We start from the raw sequence: 21,678 nt of genomic DNA on the forward strand, positions 1-21,678 counted from the left end.
ATAAATTGACAGTTTATATCGAATGGACAAATTCCTTAAAAAGCACAAACTACAAAAGACCACTGAAGAAGAAACAACCTGAAAAAATATAAACATACATCTAATACATATATATGTATATGCATTAAACTTACTAAAAATCTTCCCACAATGAATATTCCAACTCCCATTGGCTTCACTGGTAAATTCTAACAAATGTTTAAGGAAAAAAAATAATACCAATTCTAAACAAACATTTCCAGAAAATAAAGAGTAGTGACTACTTTCCTACATGTTCTATGAGGCCAATATGACTTGATATCAAAACCAGAAAAAGACATTATAAGGAAGGAAAATTACATATGAATATCTCTCAAAAACATATATGCAAAACTCTAAACAAAATGTTAGCAAATAAAATCTAACAATTTATAAAATGATAATATATCATGACCAAGCAGGGTTCATCCCAAAAATGTAAGGTTAATTTAACATTCAAAAATCATTATACACAACTCATTATATTAAGACACTTAAACAGAAAAATAATTCAATCAACTTGATAGATGTAAAAAAGCCTTTCACAAAGTGCTGTATTAATTCCCAATAAAAACTCTTAGTGAACTAGGTACATAAAGGGCACCTATGAAAAACCTACAGCTAAAATCATATTTAATGCTGAAAGACTGAATGCTTTCTCCTTAAGATCAAAAGACAAAAATGTTCATTTTAATCATTTCTATTCAACATGGTACTGGAGATATTAACCAGTACAATCAGTCAAGGTAAAGAAATAAAAGCATCCATATTGAAAAGGAAGTACAACAGTCTTGTTTTGCAGATGACACAATCGTCTGTGTAGGACGATTACAATCTAATAGAATAGAATCTAATAGAATCTACAAAAAGACTACTAGAACTAGTAATTGAGTTTAGCAGGGTTGCAGGATAAATGATCAATATACAAAAATCAAGCAACAAAAAAATCAGAAATTAAAATTGAAAAAATAAATTCCATTTGTAGTAGTATCAAAATTATACAAAATATTTAGGAATAAATTCGACCAAAAATGTGAAAGTCCTATACACTCTAAACTACACAATATTCCTGAAAGAAATTAAAGAAGACTTAAATAATTCGAGAGGTATACTGCGTTCTTGGGTTAGAAGATATTATTAAGATTTCAATGCTTCTCAATTTGATTTCTAAATTCAATGTAACCGGAACCAATATCCCAGTGAGCATTTTTCCATAAAAACTGGAAAATTGATTTTAAATTTTATTTGGAACTGCAAAGGGTCTAGAATAGCCATAACAAATTTGAAAGTGATGAACGCGTTGGAGGATTAACACTAGCCTATTTCGAGTTTTTTTATAAAACTGCCATAATGAAGACAACAATTTGATAAATTGCACATCATCAAAATTAAAAAGTTTTGCTCTTTAAAAGTCACAAAAGAATGAAAGACAAGCCACAGACTGGGAGAAGTATTTGCCAATCATGTATCTGATAAAGGACTTGTACTCTAAATTCATAAAAAATTCTCAAAACTCAATCATAGGAAAACAACCAACCTTATTTTAAAAATAAGCAAGAAATTTGTACAGACACTTCGCCAAAGAATGTACAGGATGGCAAAAAGCGCTCGGAAAGATTCGAAACACCATTAGTCCATAAGGAAATGCAAATTATCAAGAAACCCACAATGAGATACAGCTACATACCTAATAGACTGTTTTAAATTACAAAGACTGACTACATAAAATGTTGCTGAGGATGTTAAGGATCTAGAACTCTCCTACAGTCTTAATGGAATTTAAATGATGTAAGCACTTTCAAAAATAATTTGGCAATTATTTTTTGAACACTAAACAAACTTCTAAGGTTTTACTTAAGAGAAATGGTAACATATATCCATTTAGTGACTTGTACATGAATGTTTGCACCAGTTTTATTTGTAATGGGCAAAAACTAGAAACAAACCAAATGTCCTTCAACTGGTAAATGGGTAAACGAACAGTGAGACTACTACTCAGCATTACAAAGGAATGAACTGTTGATACGTGTTACAACAGCAATGAATCTTATACTTTGCGATCTTATTTATATAGAATTCTGGAAAATGCAAACTAATCTATTGTGTCTGGAAGGAGTGGTTGCTTAGGGATAGATTGGGAAGGGTGAAAAGGAGGGATTACACCAAGGGGTAAAAATGACGCAACTTTCGGAGGGTAATTGATATGTTCATTGTCTTGATTGTGTTGATAGTTTCACAGGTACACACCTGTTTATCAAAAATAAAAAATTGAACACTTTAAGTATGTGCAGCGTAGTGTATATCAATTTTACCTCAATAAAGCTGTTTAGAAAATCTTAGTGAGCTTTTTTTTTTTTTTTAAATAAATTTATTTATTTATTTATTTTTGGCTGCATTGGGGCTTTGTTGCAGTGCGCAGACTTCCCATTGTGGTGGCTTTTCTCGTTGTGGAGCATGGGCTCTAGGTGCGCAGGCTTCAGTAGTTGCGGCACACAGGCTTAGTTGTTCTGCAAGAGGCACGCAGGCTTCAGTAGTTGTGGCGCACGGGATTCGTTGCTTTGTGGCATGTGTGATCTTCCCGGACCAGGTCTCGGACCCGCATCCCCTGCATTGGCAGGCGGATTCTTAACCACTGCGCCAACAGAGAAGTCGCATTGAATGCTTTTTGATGGAGGATAAAGAAAAGGGAAAACTCTAGCTTTAGCCCCATCTTTCAGGTTTACAGCAATACACGGTGCAAGGCAAACCCTTCAATGAGAGCCATTTTGGGAAAAACTGAAGATGTGAAAAATTTTGAGTGCACTTGAAAGTTAGAAAATAATTTGGTAGGAAAACTTTTATATTTTTATATGGGCTTGTGCATGGCAAAAGGAAGAAGGAACAGGAATAGAGAAAGAGGTGGTACCAGATTTTGGAACTCATTTTGGATTTTGGAACAGATTTTGGGCTTGTTAGCAAAGTCCTTGTGTCCATTCTCCCATTTATTCCTTCTCTAAATGAAGTCATTAGCTTTGTTAGAATCACCTAGTGTTTTTATAATGAAATAAACTTCTGTATTGCTGTTTTAAAAAATCTCTACATACAAATTGCAGATTTATAGTATTATTATACAAATCATGGAACACACCCATGCCTTACTCAGCCTTCCACCACCCAATTGTTGAGAATATCTGTGTTCTCTTTCTAATTTGCCTGAGTTATAGTCTCTTTGTAATGCTGATCAATTTTTCTTTTTTTAGGCGCTACCAATCACTGAATAAACAGTCCATTAATTATCTAGTCTTCTGTTGCAGTTCATGAAGAATGGTCATCTAGACCTAATTATCCTTTGTGATAGAGTGCCAGGACTCCCTTGGTTTCAAACTCTTCAACTATTATTTTTCAGCTTTCCTTGAAAGTTCTTTGTCCCTCATATTTGATTTTTTTTTCCCTCAAAACCCCAGAGCGCAATGTGTTCTGACTCCTTTGTGCTCTTCACTTTAATTAACTCAATATTGTCCTTTTTCTCAGATTATTTTCCCTAATATTCTAGCACATTGAGTACAAATTTAAGCTTCACACTTGCAAACTCATCATTTACGTTGAACATATAAAGTGTGGATGTTGGCATAATGTGATGCTTGTTGTGTATAAATAGTGCATTACAGGCTGCTTATTGACAAATAGTTGGCTTTGATTCCATCATACACCGATTTTCTTTTCCCCCAATTCTAGTAAATGGACTTCTGCTTTTGTTCGTGCCTTGTGATAGTTTTTGTCATGTACCAGTTCCAGTAATTTGTTCCAGATGATCCACTTATGCTTCACTTACTATCTTGACTTCCTCCTCAAATCAATGAGTGCTTCAAAACTGGGGGTCCTGCCTTCCAACAGATATTTATGAGACAAAAGCAATATGTTGTCTTTGTACCATTTTCTCACCAGCCACAGACTAGATATCTTTCTCTCTACTCCATCCAACAATTGCCATGGCTAACCTACCTAATATCACACTTTTATGGTTTACAGCTGGCCTAGATTACACCCATATTGAGTATAAATTATTTTTCTCTACCAAGTAATGTTATGGGTGCCCCTCCATGCTCACGATCCCCCTGAAAATTATCATTTGCTTAGCCTTGCATTTGTTCTTTAAGCTAGTCAAACACAACTACACTTTTTGTACACAGCAGTTATTGAATACGTTATGGATAATCTGACACTGACCTTTCTTCTTGTTCTCAATCTTTTCTTGCTCTTTTCCCACCACACATCCTGTAATATAAACTCTTTGCTTTAACTCTAGACTCTGATCTATTCCTGGTAGCTTAGATTTCATGTTCGTACTTGACATTCCTCAGCATTTGATATTTGAGTTTCCCAATATTCTTCAGCAAAGACTTGCAATTCCAGCTTTTCCTTTTTAAGAGTTCTTTGTGAGAAAGCAGTTTTTGTTCACAGTTTGCTTTTCCTTTCACCCAGCTAAACTCAATACAATATGGTTTCCACTCCATATTTTATATTTTTGCATTTAATAAACAAATATATGTAAACATCTACTTGTATTAAATACTGTTAGTTTCTTGGGATACATTACGAATTCATTCATTCAAGGCATCTCATTTCATTGAGCATATAGTCTAGGAGGGATGATAAACATAAACATAAGCAAATAAATTGTCCTATGTGATATAGAGGGCAAGAACATAGCAAGTGGACTTAACCTCTAACAACCAATTCTAGAGGGTTTGTATGACATCCAGGGGAAAGTGTCCTATAAGGTGAGCTCTGAAGGATGAGTTATATAGCTACCATAAGAGAGCAGAAGTTTCTCCAGGCAGAATGGAAAACATGTTTCTAGTTCATGAGGTAAGAAATAGACTGTTGCATTGAAGGAGTTACAAATGCAGTATGGCTGCAACATAGAAATTGAGGATGAGATTGGCATTTGATGAGTTTAGAGGCAGGGCAGGGACAGATCTCACAGAACACTCAAAGCCATGTTAAGAACTTTTTCTTAAGGGCATAAAGAAGATCCTGAGTGGTAGCCAACAAGATAGTAATATGGTCAAATTTCTATTTTCAACAATTACTCTGGCTACATTATAAAAAGAGCTTGCAAAAGGGCAAAAGTAGATGTAATAATGCAAGATAGGAGGCTTTAACGAGGCTCAGTAATAAATGACATATGGTATGGATGTTGGCTGTAGCGGTGGGTTCAACAGCATTTAATTATTCCTAGAAATAAATGACTGACTGACTAAATAAATAAGGTGTACACATGTACGCATAATGACAATGTGCCATAGCTCAAGGATATCAGTGATTCTATTATGTCTTCTTGAGATCCAAGAATAGAGGGAGAAAAAAACACGTGGATATGGGCAAAATACATTCTGGTAGTCTAAAAGATAAACCTTGATGATTGATGGTGAAGGGGTGAAAGAATTCAAGATTATGGATTGCACAACAGATAAGGTTATCATTAACTATGATAAAGACACTGGATGGAAAAAGGGCAGATTTGGAATGAAAGGTAGCAAGTTCAAAATTGGGCATGTGACATTTGAAATCTCTTTGAAACATCCAAGAGGAGACAATAAGTAAACAATACATGTGCAATTAAGAATCATGGAGGAGAAATCTGGACTGGAGATGTAAGCTTGAGAGTATGCAGATGGCAATTGAAGACACAGAAATCAAAGAGGTCACTTGCCACGAGAGTATGGGTAATGATGAACATACAAGAAACTCCAGTATGGAGTGGTTAAATAAAGCAGAAAAAGTTTTCAAAGAAAAAGAGAGGAGAAATGTTCAGGTATATATGAGAAAATCCTGGAGAATGAAACACTATACTCAAGAAAATAAAATATTAGAAACAAACAAACAAAAAGAAAATAGTCCATGTGTCAAATAATGTTGACATATCAAATAAAATGAGGGCTGGCAAGAGTTTTTTGATTTGTGATGTAGAGGTCAATAAGGAATTTGGTGAGAAGCGCTTCAGTGAAGTGATTTTTTTTTTATGTGAAATATGAGAAAGTGACATAGCACAGATTGTGGTAGAATGAGCCTAATGACAGAACTGAGAGCCCAGGCGAGGACTGAGATCATTTAAAATGGTTCCTATTTCTTCATTTTTTTCAGCAGTGATCACAGCCAGGGGAGATAAGCTAGAGCAGAACAAAATCCAACGACAATGTCTCTCTGGGTCACCCACTCAGAACTTCCCCACCACTGTGTAACAATTCATCATTCTTACTAATCTCAGAAGCAATTACACTGCAATCCTACAAGAAAGGGGCCACTTCCCATTATTCCCATCCCACTTTTTTTTTTTCACCAGACCATTGTGTAAATATTTTCTTCTAGCCCCTGTGAAAACATTCTAAAGAAATGTGATAGATGACAATTCTCTTATTCTGCAACTGGCCACTGCAATTCCCAGGAACAGATACAGTAAAAGTTTGACTGAAAGGAGAGTTAAGGGTTAGTGGTTTCAAAAAGAGGAATAATATGTATCTTGAAGGAACATAAAAAAGTTCAACTTGTATCGTCTTAGAAATTAGACAAGAAAGATAATTTTTTACTTAACTTGACACCAGACAAGTGAAGAGAAAAAAAACAGCAATGCAGAGCAGATGAAAGCCCTACAGGGTTGCTAATTTCAGTACTCTATTGACATAGCACATGCATATATGGCTCCAAGAAACAAGAAACGATTTATGGATTTAATCAATCCCCTTTTCTGAGAAGTAAAGGGAATCACCGTCAACATGAGTTTGAATTCAGGACCTTCTTGGTTGAACTGATAAGAGGAGAAAGGAGAAGTGTGAGCCCTGCTATTCTGCTACAGTACCTGAAAGTTCATTCAAGTTTCTTGCATCTTAAAAAACACCTTTTTAAATCTTCCTGCATATTTGAGGTTTATATTTGGCACTGCAACACTGTAAATCTTAGTTCTCAGTATGTGAGAAACATATTCTAGAATGTTTTGACTGTTTACTTTTATTTTTAATTTAGAAAAATAGTTCCACTGATTTTTATTTGCTTTTTCTCTGATTTCAACCCCTTTCAAAAGTTTTCCAATCATACATGAATTTTTACCTTCTAGTCACTTTTTGCCAAAGCATTTCCTACAATTTACTTTATGACTATGTAAGAAATACATTTCAACAGTTTTTACTAGAATTACTTTCAGATGTTGAAAATTTCACCTTTGGGTGAGAAGATATTTATAAAATTTAATCATCTGGATCAAATGATTATTGAAATATGTGTCAAAATTTATTTCTTCAAACGTAAGAGTAAAATATGTATGCACAGAAAGCAACTTGACCTAGGTGAAAACTATATCTGAATTATGAACTATTATGGTGAAAAAACTTAATGAGATGATTCTTAGACAAAAATGCAAACATCGTATCAGAGAGTAATAACATATGAGCTCATTAAGATCTGTTAATAATCAATCTAGCAGAAATTTCTTTACCAAATAAATAGGTAATAGCATGTGGAACTCCCAGGAAAGGTAAAGAAAAACATAGTTCTAAAAATGTCAAGATTTGGGAATGAAATACTAGGTAAAACTGTGTCATTAAGGCCCATAAGGAAAATTGCAAGAGATAGAAAAATATCAATAGACATGTAGAATATGAATCTTAGAATAAATTATCAAAAACAAAATTTAGTTTAACAAAACAAGTCACAGGATAAAGCTAAAAACTACTCCAATGTAAGTAATTTTTTTGAGCTTGGCACATAATACTGGGCACGAAATGAAAATATGTTTACTGAGTAAATGAATAAAAGAATATCCTGTAATTTCAAAATATTTTGTTTAAAAGTTTTTTTTTATACAATCTCTCATTTGAGTCTTGTTCTAAGGTAATGTCTGAGTAGACCATGGAGAAAATTTTCATTTAATGGATCTATTAGTCCATGTAATTTAGTTAATGCAGCTCAGTGTATGCCAGAATCTGTCCTAAGCGCAAAATAAAAATAAATATGATCCCTGCCCTCGAAGAATTTACTATCTAATTTAGAACTTAGAGAGTTACCAAAAAAAGTCTTATGAGAGCATTAAAAAAGCAGAACTTATTAACTCTGCTCTTGATACTCGGAGGTTCAAAACAAATTCCAGTTCAATAATATAAGATAACCCTATTTTAAATAATTATATGAGTAAATAAGTAATAAAATGGAAGAAAATGGAAAATATTTATGCTGAGGATATTATTATATTAGAAGTTGACCCCAGAGACCCTCCCAGATAGTAGAATTTCACTGCATTTCTAAAAGTGTCTTCTGAGCTGGATGCTTTGTCTTTCACAGCTGGATTATTTTGTGGCCAAGTTGCCCACAATAATAAATTCAGGCATATATGATTTAAATTTAAAAGAATAAAAAAGCAGGATATAAAAGTAGGTCATTTAAAAATTAGGTCCAATAAATAGTGAAGGTATAAGAATGATCAAAGTTGGGGGAAATAGCAGGCTGACCAAATAAGAGAGGATTAGGACACAGGACAGAGCAAGCGTTCCCTTGAGTATTAAAAACAGAAACATAGGATATGAGGCAGGAGTAGAGTCCAGTTGTAGCCATTAGGCAAGAATGCAGGAAAGAGGGCACTTCCTTTGGTTTATTAAAATTTGCTGGTGCTGTTATACATGCACAAAATAGCAGGATTGCCAGTATGAGGGGGCTACAGAATAGCATATCCAGAAGAGAAAGCAGACATTGCAGAAGTCTTTTTCCTTTCTGCAAAATCATAAGGTCTGGGAAATGGGTATCAAAATTGGAAAGTATTAGACTTCTTCTTTTAAAATGAAGGAAAAGTTACTCTAAAAATCAGATATTGAACATGAGGAAGGAAAACCTATTCCCAGGGACAAAGAGGAATACTAAATACTGAATTCTGACATCAAAAGAACAAAGAGGAGGAAACTAAGGCTTTTGTGAAAGACAAGCTAATCTCGTCTGCTAACAGTCGCAAATGACTCATTCTTTACTCAGGTAATGTGCTGTACATTTCATGTACTCTTGCCCGCTACCTTGTGAAATAATTAATAATTTCTTCATCTTGCAGATAAGAATACTGAGGCTTAAATAAGTTAAATGGTTTACCCAACATTGTTTATTATGTAGATGAACAAGGATTGACACAGTGACATTTTGACTCCATGCCCACTTTCCTTTCCATTTAAGCATATCCTACTTCAGAGTTAGAAAACTCTTTGAGGTCTTTATCAAGAGATCCCAGAAATCCTTAAGGGAAAGCAAATCATACAATGCCTTTCCATCATGAAGAACATAATCCCAGAGGCCAGAAACTTGTATTTTGGATGAAGAAATTGGAAAGAAGGGAAAATTTGAACTTCAAGCAAAACTTAAATCCTTACTAAAGTGCCAGTACAAGTGGGCAAATATAACTTGGTGGGGTTCTGAGATATTTGTATCTTTTTTTATTGTTAATGTTCCCTGTGTAAGGATGTTGTCACTTATTTATGGTGAAAAGAATCATTTCTCTTATTCTTTCTAGAAAAAAAAAAAAGAGTAGTAAGTTAGGTGGCAACCAAAATTATTCTTCCTGTTGAAATCCAAAAGTGGTATGTAAACTATATTCATTCTGGTAAAATTGCTTTATATTTTGTCAGCATAGAGATGAATGTTTTCATAAATGGATTCTTTTCGGAAGAGTGTAATGTTCTTCCCTTTTTGAAAGCAGCTGTTGCAAAAACCAGGAACATCACACCCAGTTACTTGCAGAAAACCTCAGCCTTTTATATCCATAAGAAGGGTACAAAATGTACACAGCACAGACTTTCCCCCTGTGTTTACTATTAAACACTTAAGTCCAAGATATTTATGAATTCACTCATAGGCATAGATCCAGAGGAAACAAGTGGACAAGTAGGCAAATATAAATATGCATAGTCATTTAGGATAGTGAAAGTTTTGAAATAAGCATATGTCTAACAAGAGACAATTGTCAATAAAATTTAGAACATCCATTCAATGGAATTTTATGTAGCTGTTAAAAATAATAATTTACTTTCTATGTACTGACTGGGAAAACCCATACTATTTTATGAGTGAGAGAAGCAGGAATATTATGATACAATATGATAAAATTTTACAAATATCTGAAAATACTTGTATTTGTACACATACATCTATGCATTTACTTAAAGTTCTGAAGTAATAAAACAAAAATTGAATTGTATTTAATTTATGACTGATCTATACTAAATATTTTATTTTTATATTAAAAGTAAATGAGTATTTTTTATAACATCATGTGGCTCCCCAACTACTATAACTTATTGATTTGATTACTTAGGAAATATTTACTGAACACCCAGTAGATGCTAGTATCTGGGATAGTTGGTATGAATTCATAGATGAACATGACACCATAAACAAGAAAATCAGCAACTACAGCAGAGTCTGGCATAGGTTTTGATGGCAGTGTACACAGATACTTTGAGAGCATGGATAAGTATCTCCTAACTCGACATAAAGGGGATCAAGAAAGCTCTGTCTTGGGCTAAATCTGTAACTGCATCAATAATCGTCATTCAGATAAGGGAGGAAATATTTCCATCACAGGTATAATTAGTGCAAAGACTTTGAAGCATGTGAAAATATGACACACTAAGGAACTTGGAAGTTGAATGAATAAAATATAGGTTATCTAAAGATATGGAAGGATTTACATTTGGAAGTTAAGGAGAAAAGGACAAGCAAGCAGTCTTTACTTTGTATAGAAGATAATAGGGATTTAATGAAAGAGGTTAGTCAGGAGGGAAATATGGTTATATACGAAAGACAGAATGATCGCTCAGAAAGAGAACAAAGAACAATATTGAAAGCAGGCTGTGTATCCCAAGTGGGCACAAAATACCCACACATCTAAAGTTAACTTTCCTTTTAATACCCAAACATCTGTAATTTGAGCCTTTCCCCTGTGATCCGTCAAGGAATTCAGTCCCGGTGCCTAAAAGTTCTCAAACTTTTCAGTGGATGTTTACATCTTTTGATTACCTCTCAAACTACCTCTCCTCCTTACTTAGGATTACTTCTGTTCTCTTGTCCATGTTTCTTCCTAATATTACTGCAGATAATTCTTAAATAAAGATTTAAAAAATCATTAGGAAAACAAAACTGAAAACTTAAAATTGAGTTTCAGTAGTGCTTTCCCTTGTGTCTATTAACCTTGCCCTGTCACAGGGCTTCCTCTAACATTCTGTCATGTTTCTGGAACTTGTTTCTACTCAAATCAGATGTCTCTCTCTAATATTACTGCTTTACCAGGTCCCAGGGCTTCTAAGAGTAAGAAATATAAAAATAGTAATAATCCATCATAATTTAGCCAAATAATAATCTTGACACACATTGAGGATAATTATTTTGCTTTGTTTGTAGAGCTTTCCTACTAGTTTCAGCTACGTGTCTTTAGCTTTTATAATCAGAGGTCCATTAATGGGTTTTTCCAAACAAATGAGCCCCTAAAGATGACTTCTGCAATTCCTAGAATGTTGAAGTAACTATAAATGGCTTTTAAATAAGTAATTTTTGCTGTATTTGCTACACAAGTAATTCAAGAAAGAAATGTTAAGGATGAGTTGAAACAGGTGTGGTGCACATTGAGAGGAGACTGTAGCTAACAGATATTAGAATAAAGAAGAAAATAGACTTGGTTATGGATGAGAGTGATAATGGAGTGGTGTGGATGACTTCTAGGTTTTCTGCCAAGCAACTAGGTCAGAGAGGAAGAAATTTTGAGAGATTTGACATTGACTGCAATTATCAGCACATGAAAACCATCAGAGTATGGATAAAAAGAAAGAAGAATCATTCATATAGATCATGACCTGTCAATCAGCTCAACTTATAAATACACAGAGAAACAAGTGCCTAAATAGTAACCACCAAAGGTCAGTGGGTAAAAAACAAACAAACCCTAAACAAATGAACAAAAAAATAATTTACTGTAATTATTGTGTGACAGCTTTTATGATCAAGATTAATGACATCTGTTATGTTGGCCACCAGATCAAGAACTTGACTTAGGGCTTCCCTGGTGGCGCAGTGGTTGAGAATCTGCCTGCCAATGCAGGGAACACGGGTTCGAGCCCCGGTCTGGGAAGATCCCACATGCCGCGGAGCGACTGGGCCCGTGAGCCACAATTACTGAGCCTGCACGTCTGGAGCCTGTGCTCCGCAACAAGAGAGGCCGCGATAGTGAGAGGCCCGCGCACCGCGATGAAGAGTGGCCCCCACTTGCCGCAACTAGAGAAAGCCCTCGCACAGAAACGAAGACCCAACACAAGCCATAAATAAATAAATAAAATTTAAATAAATAAATAAATAAAAATTTAAAAAAAAAAAAAAAAAAAAGAACTTGACTTAGATGCTAGGAAAAAATTGTTAGAGAACAAGTATGAACAGCCACTAAGAAATGTGCCAAAATAGACTGCTGTGTAAGTCTGAATGGAGTATTTCTGGGGACCAATTCTAATTCAGATTCAAGCTCAGCTCTAATTCTTTGAGCACAGCCAACTCCATAAAGAAAATAAAGAAGGCAATCTGAAATAGACATTAAAAGTTTTCAGCAGAACTTTTCTAACCAAAGTAATAGTAGGCATTACAGGAGGTAAATAGGAAAAGTCCATGGGTTACCAATATGGCTTCTAGGTTTTCACTGTCAGATTTTTTTTATACATCTTTATTGGAGTATAATTGCTTCACAGTGCTGTGTTAGTTTCTGTTGTACAACAAAGTGAATCAGCCATATGCATACATATATCCCCAAATGCCCTCTCTCGAGCCTCCCTCCCACCCTCACTTTCCCACCCCTCTAGGTCATCGCAAAGCACCGAGCTGATCTCCCTGTGCTATGTGGCTGCTTTCCCACGAGATATCTATTTGGAATTTGGTAGTGTGTATAGGTCGATGCTTCTCTCACTTCACCCCAGCTTCCCCCTCCCCACCCTGAGTCCTCAAGTCCATTCTCTATGTCTGCATAATTATTCCTGCCCTGCCACTAGGTTCATCAGTACCGTTTTTTTTTAGATTCCATATATATGCATTAGCATACAGTATTTATCTTTCTCTTTCTGACTTACTTCGCTCTGTATGACAGACTCTAGGTCCATCCACCTCACTACAAATAACTCAATTTCATTTCTTTTTATGGCTGAGTAATATTCCATTGTATATATGTGCCACATCTTCTTTATCCATTCATCTGCTGATGGACATTTAGGTTGCTTCCATGTCTTGGCTATTGTAAATAGTGCTGCAGTGAACATTGTGGTATATGTCTCTTTTTGAATTATGGTTTCCTCAGGGTATATGCCCAGTAGTGGGATTGCTGGGTCATATGGTAGTTCTGTTTTTAGTTTTTGAAGGAACCTCCATACTGTTTTCCATAGTGGTTGTATCAATTTACATTCCTACCAACAGTGCAGGAGGGTTCCCTTTTCACCACACCCTCTCCAGCATTTATTGTTTCTAGATTTTTTGATAATGGCCATTCTGACCAGTGTGAGATGATAACTCATTGTAGTTTTGATTTTCATTTCTCTAATGATTAGTGATGTTGAGCAGATTTTCATATGCCTCTTGCCCATCTGTATGTCTTCTTTGGTGAAATGTTTATTTAGGTTTTCTGCCCATTTTTTAATTGGGTTGTTTGTTTTTTTGATATTGAGCTCCATGAGCTGCTTGTATATTTTGGAGATTAATCCTTTGTCAGTTCCTTCGTTGGCAAATATTTTCTCCCATTCTGAGGGTTGTCTTTTCATCTTGTTTATGGTTTCCTTCGTTGTGCAAAAGATTTTAAGTTTCATTAGGTGCCATTTGTTTATTTTTGTTATTATTTTCATTACTCTAGGAGGTGGGTCAAAAAAGAGCTGTGGTTTATGTCAAAGAGTGTTTTTCCTATGTTTTCCTCTAAGAGTTTTATAGTGTCCAGTCTTACATTTAGGTCTTTAATCCATTTGGAGTTTATTTTTGTGTATGGTGTTAGGGAGTGTTCTAATTTCATTCTTTTACATGTAGCTGTCCAGTTTTCCCAGCACCACTTATTGAAGAGGCTATCTTTTCTCCCTTGTATGTTCTTGCCTCTTTTGTCATAAATTAGGTGACCGTATGTGTGTGGGTTTATCTCTGGGCATTCTATCCTGTACCATTGATCTATATTTCTGTTTTTGTGCCAGTGCCATACTGTCTTGATTACTGTAGCTTTGTATTATAGTTTGAAGTCGGGGAGCCTGATTCCTCCAGCTCCGTTTTTCATTCTCAAGATTGCTTTGGCTATTTGGGGTCTTTTGCATTTCCATACAAATTGTAAAATTTTTTGTTCTAATTCTCTGAAGAATGCCATTGGTAGTTGGATAGGGATTGCATTGAATTTGTAGATTGCTTTGGGTAGTATAGTCATTTTCACAATATTGATTCTCCAATCCAAGGACATGGCATATTTCTCCATCTGTTTATGTCACCTTTGATTTCTCTCATCAGTGTTTTATAGTTTTCTGAGTACAAGTCTTTCACCAAAAATATGGAATGCTTCACAAATTTGTGTGTCATCCTTGTGCAGGGACCATGCTAATCTTCTCTGTTTCGTTCCAATTTTAGTATATGTTCTGCCAAAGCAAGCACTCACTGTCACAGTAAAGGTATTTGATGGCAACACCACCAACTTTCAGTTCTTCTGACAAAAATTCTTGGAGTTGTCCTTGTTTCCTCTCTTTCTCCCATATCTTATATCCAGCTCTTTGGGGAATCCTATTTGCATTACTTTAGAAATATATCTCCATCTGTTACAATGACCCTGGTCAGAGTCATCATTATCTGATGCCTAGAATCCTGCCTCAGCCTTCTAACTCTCTTTACCCCTCCCTAGTATCTATTCTAAACAAGATGACTAGAGTAAATCTTTTACAGTTTAAATCAGATCGTGTCATTCATTTACTTGAAATTCTCCAAAGGCTCTCTATCTCACTCAGAGTAAAAGTTGAACTACTTAAAGTGGTCTGCAGGGGGCTGACCAGCTCCCACCACCACCGCCCTCCTTACTTCTCTGAATCTACTTCTATTCCTTCCCCACTCATTAATCTTCACCCATACTGGTCACCTTGCTATTTCTCAAGCACACCAAATATAGTCTTGCCTTGGGACCACTGTACTAGCTGTTTCCTTTGTCTTGAACATTAATTCCCTCACCCTCTTCAAATTGCAACTCAGTCAGCTTCTCAGTGAGTCTTTCCCATAATTATTAAAAAAATAATTTCCCATCCTTATATTTCCACTGCTGGATTCACTTTGCTTTTAATCTATATAACTTTCACTTTCTAACATACAATATAATTTACTTATTTATTTGGCATATTTTTTCCTGGCTGTCAGTATCTCCCTTCCCCCACTTGCCACATCTGAATATAATGCTCCATAATGAGGAGAGAATTTGTTCTCTGATATATTCCTGGCACTTAGAAAGCTACTTGAGTGGAAGGAGGGATAAATTAGGAGTTTGGGATTAACAGATATACATAACTATATATAAAATAGATAAACAAGGACCTACTGTTTAGCACAGAGAACTATATTCAATATCTTGTAATAACCTATAATGGAAAAGAATCTGAAAACAAATGTATATATATAACTGAATCACTTTGCCGTACACCTTAAACTAACACAAAATTGTAAATCAACTACATTTCAACAAAGAAAAAAGAAAACTGCTTGGTACATTTTCTGAGTAGACCAATGAGATTCAATTATAAATTTTTCTTAATAGGTTAGTGCCAAATATTCTAATTAGTATCGTTCATAACAGTCTGCCCAGTATACAAAACAACTGATGCTGTTCATTGTTACTATCACTTGGTTGGGAGTGATGGGGAGATCCATGTAACATTCCACCTTACTTCACTTTTGGAACATTATCAATTAATTAATTAATTTTGATAGGTAAGAAGTGGATTTATTTAGAGAGACACACATCCCATAAACAGAATGCAGTCCGTCTCAAAAGGTAAGAGAGGCCCTGGGAGAAACACACTCCACAGAGTATGGACCATCTCAGAAGGTGAAAGGCCCTGAAATATGTGGTGGTTCGTTTTTATGGGCTGGATAATTTCATAGGCTAATAAGTTGGAGGATTATTCCAACTGTTTTGGAGAAGGGGTCAAGATTTCCAGGAATTGGGCCACTGCCCACTTTTTGGCCTTTTATGGTCAGCCTTGGAAACGTCACGGCGCTGGTGGGTGTGAACGTCATTATTTTATTTTATTATTACTAATATCCCTTGGGACCTTCTTCCAAAAATATTTATCTAGAGACATCGTCACTAGTCGAGACATTTTAGGCCCTCCACCCTTACGTTCTCTACATAGTTAACAAACATTTCACTAATGGATAAGATATGAATTCAATGAAGAGTTGTTTATATAAGAGTGAATCATCTTGGAAAAGTGAGTGACTAAAAAGATGTTATGGGATTAAATGTGAATAGGAATTGAAAAAGATTAGCAAAAAACCTAAAAATCTATACAGACCCTACATAGAGATTGCTTGAAAAATGTGTTTAAGCTCTGACTCTATTTGAAAGAATCTAAAACTGGTTATCTTAGACAACTCTCTATAGATGTAAGATTATTCCAGAATAAGGAGGCAGAACTATAGTCAGTGAAACCAATCAAAAAGGAATAGCCTTGGCCCTATATCAAAAAATTGGAGAATGAATGTACATTTACATGTTTTCAATTGGGTATATATATTCTCACACATTTTATTTTCTCAGTCATCTGAAAGTGAAGTAGAAAACATGTTGTTCATTTTCTCCTAAATATCTCCATAAAACAGAGAAGTATTTCCTGTTTTGTGTGTGTGTGTGTGTTTTCTAAAAATAATAACATTCTCTTTCACAACCACAGTACAATTGTGAAAATCAGGAGAAATTTACAAAATCAGGAGATTAACATTGGTACAGTTCTCTTATTTAATCTACAAACCTTAATCATATTTTGCTAATTTTCTCTATAATGTCCTCTGTAGCAAAAGAAAATCCCAGACCAGGTGTTGCTTTGATCACTTGGTTAAGTGATGTCTCCCAGGTTTCTCCACTGTGTACTTAAGTAATTTGTGAAAAGATGCTTGGAGAATATGTAAATATTCTCTTCTCCCACCCCACTACCACCGGGTCTATTATGCAATGTCATTTTATTTAGTTGCAATGTCTGTTTAGTCTCCTTTAATCTGAAGTAGTTCTGCCACCTTTATTTGTCTTTGAGTATATATATATTTTTCTTATTAGTCATCTATTTTATACATATTAGTGTATACATGTCAATCCCAATCTCCCAGTTCATCCCACCACCACCACCCCCCACCCCCACTTTCCCCCCTTGGTGTCCATACATTTGTTCTCTACATCTGTGTCTCTATTTCTGCCTTGCAAACTGGTTCATCTGTACCATTTTTCTAGATTCCACATGTATGTGTTAATATACGATATTTGTTTTTCTCTTTCTGACTTACTTCACTCTGTATGACAATCTCTAGGTCCATCCATGTCTCTACAAATGACCCAATTTCATTCCTTTTAATGGCTGAGAAATATTCCATTGTATATATGTAGTACCACATCTTCTTTATCCACTGTCTTTCGATGGGCATTTAGGTTGCTTCCATGACCTGGTTATTGTAAACAGTGCTGCAATGAACATTCGGGTGCATGTGTCTTTTTGAATTACGGTTTTCTCTGGGTATATGTCCAGTAGTGGGATTGCTGGGTCGTATGGTAGTTCTCTTTTTAGTTTTTTAAGCAACCTCCAAACTGTTCTCCATAGTGGCTGTATCAACTTACATTCCCACCAACAGGGCAAGAGGGTTCCCTTTTGTCCACACCCTCTCCAGCATTTGTTGTTTGTAGATTTTCTGATGATGCCCATTCTAACCAGTGTGAGGTGATACCTCATTGTAGTTTTTTTTTTTTTAAGTCTTATTGGAGTATAATTGCTTTACATTGTCGTGTTAGTTTCTTCTGTATAACAAGGTGAATCAGCTTTACGTATACATATATCTCCATATATCCTCCCTCTTGCATCTCCCTCCTACCCTCCCATTTCACCCCTCTAGGTGGGCACAAAGCACCGAGTTGATCTCCCTGTGCTGTGCGGCTGCTTCCCACTAGCTATCTATTTTACATTTGGTAGTGTATATATGTCAATGCCACTCTCTCACTTCGTCCCAGCTTACCCTTCCCCCTCCCCATGTCCTCAAGTCCATTCTCTACGTCTGCATCTTTATTCCTGTCCTGCCACTAGGTTCTTCAGAAAAATTTTTTGTTTGTTTGTTTTTAGATTCCATATATATGTGTTAGCATACGGTATTTGCTTTACTCTTTCTGACTTACTTCACTCTGTATGACAGACTCTAGGTCCATCCACCTCACTACAAATAATTCTATTTCATTTCTTTTTATGGCTGAGTAATATTCCATTGCATATATGGGCGACATCTTCTTTATCCACTCATCTATCGATGGACACTTAGGTTACTTCCATGTCCTGGCTACTGTAAAGAGTGCTGCAGTGAACTTTGTGGTACATGACTCTTTTTGAATTATGGTTTTCTCAGGGAATATGCCCAGTAGTGGGGTTGCTGGGTCATAGGGTAGTTCTGTTTTTAGTTTTTTAAGAAACCTCCATACTGTTCTCCATAGTGGCTGTATCAACTAACATTCCCACCAAAAGTGCAAGAGGTTCTCTTTTCTCCACACTCCAGCATGTATTCTTTGTAGATTTTTTGATGATGGCCATTCTGACTGGTGTGAGGTGATGCCTCATTGTAGTTTTGATTTGCATTTCTCTAATGATTAGTGATGTTGAGCATCCTTTCATGTGTTTGTGGGCAATCTGTTTATCTTCTTTGGAGAAATGTCTATTTAGGTCTTCTGCCCATTTTTGGATTGGGTTGTTTGTTTTTTTAATATTGAGCTGCATGAGCTGCTTGCATATTTTGGAGATTAATCGTTTGTTGGTTGCTTCACTTACAAATATTTTCTCCCATTCTGAGGGTTGCCTTTTCATCTTGTTTATGGTTTCCTTTGCTGTGCAAAAGCTTTTGAGTTTCATTAGGTCCCATTTGTCTATTTTTTATTTTATTTCCATTACTCTAGGAGGTGAGTCAAAAAGGATCTTGCTGTGATTTATGTCACAGAATGTTCTGCCTATGTTTTCCTCTAAGAGTTTCATAGTGTCTGGCCTTATATTTAGGTCTTTAATCCATTTTGAGGGGTTTTTGTGTATGGTGCTAGGGAGTTTTTTAATTTCATTCTTTTACATGTAGCTGTCCAGTTTTCCCAGCACCACTTATTGAAGAGGCTGTCTTTCCTCCATTGTATATTCTTGCCTCCTTTATCAAAGATAAGCAGACCATATGTGCGTGGGTTTACCTCTGGGCTTTCTATCTTGTTCCATTGATCTATAATTCTGTTTTTTGTGCCAGTACCATATTGTCTTGATTACTGTAGCTTTGTAGTACAGTGTGAAGTCAGGGAACCTGATTCCTCCAGATCTGTTTTTCTTTCTCAAGATTGCTTTGGCTATTCAGGGTCCTTTGTGTTTCCATAAAAATTGTGAAATTTTATGTTCTAGTTCTGTGAAAAATGCCAGTGGTAGTTTGATAGGGATTGCACTGAATCTGTAGATTGCTTTGGGTAGTATAGTCATTTTCACAATGTTGATTCTTCCAATCCAAGAACATGGTATATCTCTCCATCTAATTGTATCATCTTTACTTTCTTTCATCAGTGTCTTATAGTTTTCTGCATACAGGTCTTTTGTCTCCTTATGTAAGTTTATTCCTAGGTATTTTATTCTTTTTGTTGCAATGGTAAATGGGTGTGTTTTCTTAATTTCTCTTTCAGATTTTTCATCATTAGTGTATAGGAATGCAAGAGATTTCTGTGCATTAATTTTGTACCCTGCTACTTTACCAAATTCATTGATTAGCTCTAGTAGTTTTCTAGTAGCATCTCTAGGATTCTCTATGTATAGTATCATGTCATCTGCAAACAGTGAGTTTTACTTCTTTTCCAATTTGGATTCCTTTTATTTCTATTTCTTCTCTGACTGCTGTGGCTAAAACTTCCAAAACTATGTTGAATCATAGTGGTGAAAGTGGGCAACCTTATCTTGTTCTGATCTTAGCGGAAATGGTTTCAGTTTTTCACCATTGAGGATGATGTTGCCTGTGGGTTTGTCATATATGGCCTTTATTATGTTAAGTTCCCTCTATGCCTACTTTCTGGAGAGTTTTTTATCATAAATGGGTGTTGAATTTTGTCGAAAGCTTTTTCTGCATCTATTGAGATTATCGTATGGTTTTTATCCTTCAGTTTGTTAATATGGTGTATCACATTGATTGATTTGCATATATTGAAGAATCCTTGAATCCCTGGGATAAATCCCACTTGATCATGGTGTATGATCCTTTTAATATATCGTTGGATTCTTTTTGTTAGTATTTTGTTGAGTATTTTTGCATCTATATTCATCAGTGATATTGGTCTGTAATTTTCTTTTTTTGTAGTACCCTTGTCTGGTTTTGGTATCAGGGTGATGGTGGCCTCGTAGAAATGAGTTCGGGAGTGCTCCTCCTCTGCAATTTTTTGGAAGAGTTTGAGAAGGATGGGTGTTAGCTCTTCTCTAAATATTTGATAGAATTCTCTGTGAAGCCATCTGGTCCTGGACTTCTGTTTGTTGGAAGACTTTTAACCACAGTTTCAATTTCATTACTTGTGATTGGTCTGTTCATATTTTCTATTCCTTCCTGATTCAGTCTCGGAAGGTTTTACCTTTCTAAGAATTTGTGCATTTTTTCCAGGTTGTTCATTTTATTGGCATAGAGTTGCTTGTAGTTGTGTCTTTTGATGCTTTGTATTTCTGCAGTGTACGTTGTAACTTCTCCTTTTTCATTTCTAATTGTATTGATTTGAGTCCCCTCCCTCTTTTTTTGATGAGTCTGGCTAAAGGTTTATCAATTTTGTTTATCTTCTCAAAGAACCAGCTTTTAGTTTTATTGATCTTTGCTAATGTTTTCTTTGTTTCTATTTCATTTATTTCTGCTCTGATCTTTATGATTTCTTTCCTTCTACTAACTTTGGGTTTTGTTTGTTCTTCCTTCTCTAGTTCCTTTAGGTGTAAGGTTAGACTGATTATTTGAGATTTTTCTTGTTTCTTGAGATAGGATTGTATTGCGATAAACTTCCCGCTTAGAACTGCTTTTGCTGTATCCCATAGGTTTTGGATCATCGTGTTTTCAGTGTCTTTTGTCTCTAGGTATTTTTTGATTTCCTCTTTGATTTCTTCAGTTATCTCTTGGTTATTCAGTAATGTATTGTTTAACCTCCCTGTGTTTGTGTTTTTTATGTTTTTTTCCCTGTAATTTATTTCTAATCTCATAGCTGTGGTTGGAAAAGATTCTTGATATCATTTCAATTTTCTTAAATTTACTGAGGCCTGATTTGTGACCTTAGATGTGATCTATCTTGGAGAATGTTCTGTGTGCACTTGAGAAGAAAGTGTAATCTGCTATTTTCTGATGGAATGTCCTATAAATATCAATTAAGTCTATCTGGTCTATTGTGTCATTTAAAGCTTG

At 35.4% G+C, this 21,678-nt stretch overlaps 1 non-coding gene across 1 annotated transcript; it reads right to left on the minus strand.

Annotated features, from left to right (window-relative positions):
* Nucleotides 1–14,560: 14,560 nt before the first annotated feature.
* Nucleotides 14,561–14,667, minus strand: LOC132373881 (U6 spliceosomal RNA). Its single transcript, XR_009505537.1, has one exon. It is a non-coding gene; the product is annotated as a U6 spliceosomal RNA (small nuclear RNA).
* Nucleotides 14,668–21,678: the final 7,011 nt, after the last annotated feature.

Source organism: Balaenoptera ricei, chromosome 10 (assembly GCF_028023285.1).
Source record: "Balaenoptera ricei isolate mBalRic1 chromosome 10, mBalRic1.hap2, whole genome shotgun sequence".
NCBI classification, from domain to species: domain Eukaryota; kingdom Metazoa; phylum Chordata; class Mammalia; order Artiodactyla; family Balaenopteridae; genus Balaenoptera; species Balaenoptera ricei.